General features: G+C 45.1%; 1 non-coding gene across 1 annotated transcript; it reads right to left on the bottom strand.

The window, feature by feature from the left end:
• Positions 1-1,516: 1,516 nt before the first annotated feature.
• LOC144456118 (U6 spliceosomal RNA) lies at positions 1,517-1,623 on the bottom strand. Its single transcript, XR_013485019.1, has one exon. It is a non-coding gene; the product is annotated as a U6 spliceosomal RNA (small nuclear RNA).
• Positions 1,624-3,900: the final 2,277 nt, after the last annotated feature.

Below are 3,900 nucleotides of genomic sequence, written 5' to 3'. Positions count from 1 at the left end.
ATGGAAATGTACACTGCAAGTTTGAAAATTGGGTCCACTTTAGGGGTTTCTCTATTTGTATGAATCTGAAGCCTAATTGTATAACACAGAAATATGAAAAGGATAACATAGTGTGTGAACCATGACAAGGATATGAACAACTAGTGGGTGAACAATGACAGTGTATGAACTACTTCTGAGCTGGGGACCCTGGAATCAGGGTCAGAAGTTCCTAACCTCCCCTTGCTGGTACAGGTGCTGGCCTAGCTGGCATGCTTTCCATCTGATCTTCACTGGGCACAGGCGGACAGTAGAGGACTCTGGTCCTTGAGGACCTCATTAAGAACCACTCTACCTCTTCCTACCCTAAAGCTATTGTTTTCTCTCTAGCATCTTCTCCCCCAGTTTAGCACCACACAGACTCGGCTCATCATCTGTTTACCCCCAAATGATGCAATGCTTAGACATCTGCTGGTCGAGGGAGATGTCTCAGAACTCTGGCCTGAATCCGTGAGGACCAGGTAGCCAAGATTTTGGATCTGATCCTCCTGCAGGCCAGTGAGCCTGCTTTAACTTCATAGTAATAGACGAAGCCCTTCCTCTTGCTTCAAGCTTAGCTTCAGGTTGAACTCTAGCTGTAATCACAGACTGGCTTGAACCCAAAACCCTTAATTGAGTCTTAACTGAGGCCCCAGGATGATCTGGGAATCCTGGCCCAGCAATCTCACAAACAGATGCTCTTACTTACAGCTGTCTTGTGTTTTATGTCGTGTATCTACCCTCTGGGCCCTACTCTCTGCTTTCCAAGGTGATATTTAACTAATCTGGTCATCTAATCCTTCTGAATGTGTTAGTAGCAGACATTTTATCTACCCTCTGGTGACAAGAGACAAACCCTATTCCTGGATTTTGAACTACCCAGAAGTAGTCATGAGGAAAGACAATGCCTGGTAGGAAAAGTTGACCTGTAGATATGCTTTGTCTTGTATCATATCTCCCTTCAAACTCCCAAATTCTGTCAGCTCTTATCTCCTGTTAATTTGCTCAATAAATATTTTTAACTTCTTACTCTATTTTTTCTTTTTTCCAAGGCAATCAGGGTTAAATGACTTGCCTAGGGTCACATAGCTAGTAAATGTCTGAGGTCAGATTTGAACTCAAGTCCTCTTGACTCCAGGGCTGGTGCTCTATCCACTGCACCACCTAACTTCCTTCCTTCCTTCCTTCCTTCCTTCCTTCCTTCCTTCCTTCCTTCCTTCCTTCCTTCCTTCCTTCCTTCCTTCCTTCCTTCCTTCCTTCCTTCCTTCCTTCCTTCCTTCCTTCCTTCCTTCCTTCCTTCTCTCCTCCCTCCCTCCCTCCCTCCCTCCCTCCCTCCCTCTCTCTCTCTCTCTCTCTCTCTCTCTCTCTCTTCTCTTCTCTCTCTCCTCTTACTCTATAAAAGCACTGTGCTAAGGTCTGAGAAGAGAGAAAAGCAAAAGATAGTTCCTATCTTCAGAGAATTATAATGACGAAACATTTTTGTGGGCCACTTTTTTTTTTTAATATGGAACGCGTCATGAATTTGCGTGTCATCCTTGCACAAGGGCCATGCTAATCTTCTCTGTACCGCTCCAATTTTAGTATATGTGCTGCTGAAGCAAGCACTTTGGCCACTTTCTGTCCCAGCCATAGAGGACTGGGTGGGACTCAGAGCTGGAATCCTTAGGAGTAGACAAGGTAGCTAGCTACTCAAGGTACAACATGTGTATGGATGCAATGAGGGATACATTTTTGGTGTCGAGTTTATAAATGAACTTTTTTTTAGTGCCAGAAAACCTAACATTAGGTAATATGAGGATCACTGGATTTGGGATAAGAGAATTGATGTTCAAAAACCTGGTTCTGTCGTTTACTAGCTTTGTGACCTTGGGCAAATCACTTCCTCTCTGTTTATAGTTTCTTTATCCAGAAATTGTGGGAATCGGACTAGATAAGAGTTAGAATCTCTTCCGCCTCTCTGTCCTATGGCTGCAGAATGACCCCCTGTGTCCTGTAAGGGCACTCTGCTTTTGGAACAGTGTCTTGTCCCTCTGGTGCCTTGGGGCTCAGCAGCCCTTAGGCAGGGCACCTGGGATCAGGAAGGAAGTGAAACTCAAGATGACAAGACATAGAAGTGAACCGGATGAGGCACTTAGCCTGGGAACGAGGGACCTGAGACTAAATTCAAATTTATTTCCATTTCTAGTCTGAGGTGCCTGAGCCAGGACTCACTTGAGTTTCTTTGGACTCCAGTTCCTTCCAAGAGTAAGCCCTGCCCCCTAGTGGTAGCCAATTGGAAAATGGAAAAATCGGATTCAATGAAACATGATAAACATTTATGAAGAGCCTAGAATGAATGTATAGATAGGGCCCTGTGCTCAGCACAATGGTGCAAAGATTGATTAGACAAAGGCCTTGGCATCAAGGAGCTTTCAACCTAATGAGGGGACAAATGTGAGCACAAATAATTGTGATACAAAGGAGAGTGAAGCAAGTTCAAATGAGAGGTAGAAGAAAAGTGCTAATGAGAAATTTGAGGAGGGAGAGGTTGGTTTCATTTGGTAAGTTCAGGAAGGCTTCATTGAGGAGGTGACTGACACCTGAAGTGATCCTTAAAGGTCTTCAGCAGATGAGTTTGGGGTCTATTCCAGGCAAAGGCATGAATGATGGCAGGTTGGGCAGAGGGGATTGAGAGATAGTCTGGTTTGTCTGGAACAGGGATGGGGAACCTTCAGCCTTGAGCCCTCTAGGTCCTCAGATGTGGCCCTTGGACTGAATCCAAACTTCATAGAACAAATCCCCTAAATAAAAGAATTTGTTCTGCAAAATTTAGACTTAATCAAAAGGCTGCATCCAAGCACCTAGAAGGCCACATGTGGCCTTGAGGCCCCAGGTTCCCCACTCCTGGTCTGGAGCAAAGGCAATGTAAATTGTGTGCCTGGTGTTTAGGTGGGAGGGAAAGGTATGAGCCAAGGCTGGACAAATAGACTGGACCTAGATTGTTGAACCTCAGGTGATAGGTGATATGAATTCCTAGTGGTCATGGGCTATTTTTTGCCTTTCTTTGTATCTTCTGTGTTTAGTACAGTACTTGGTACATAGCAGGTGCTTAATAAATGCTTATAGACTGACAGACTGGTTTTTTAATAGAGGAGTGAGGCAAAGACAGATTTCTCTGGCAGCATAAGCAGAATGGTCAATGCTCCTCTTTTTACCCCACAAACTGAGACCCGGTTTATACCACTTACAAAGGACAAACTCTTCCAGACCCCGGTCAGTGCCGCACGGTCCTTAGCCAGAGGACCAATCCGTGGCCAGGTCAGCAGAAATGTGGAATTTCAGAGCTATGTCTCAGAACTCAGGCAGTATCTAGTCCAGCCCTCATATCTGAGCAGGAATCCCTTCTAAATCATTCTGAATAAGTGGTCTTCCAACCTCCAGGGGAAGACCTTTAGCGATAGAGAACTTACTCCCTCTTGAGTCAGTTTTGGACAGTTCTAATTGTCAGGAAGGATGTCCTTACAAGGAACTGGAATCTAAGGGGCTAGAATTTCTGCCCATTGATCTCCATTCTGTACTCTGAGGCCAAGTGGGACAAATCTAATTGCCCTTTTCAACTGCAGTGACTCAAATAAATGAAGGCAGCTATCTCCTCCATTATTCCTCCCCTTCCAACCTCCAACCATTCTGGGCTCATTTCTCCCAAATGTTTGGTCCTTCCTTCTCTTGGTGTTGAGGGAAGAGAGCGAGAGGAGGGAAGAGGTCCAGGAGAAGAATTAGGGATAGGTTTTCTGCTCTTACCCTTAGACAGGCTGTCTAGCGGGACCAAAGTTTTGCTTTCTCAGAGAAGGAGTTGTGGTGCCACCTTGTGGCTAAAGTGTGAAATGTTTGTATAGTCTGGAA

This window comes from Phascolarctos cinereus, unplaced genomic scaffold (assembly GCF_003287225.1).
Source record: "Phascolarctos cinereus isolate Bilbo 61053 unplaced genomic scaffold, phaCin_HiC Scaffold_2;HRSCAF=192, whole genome shotgun sequence".
In the NCBI taxonomy this organism is placed as follows: Eukaryota; Metazoa; Chordata; class Mammalia; order Diprotodontia; family Phascolarctidae; genus Phascolarctos; species Phascolarctos cinereus.
Note: the sequence above shows the minus strand (reverse complement) of the source record. Positions and strands in the feature narration are given on the sequence as shown.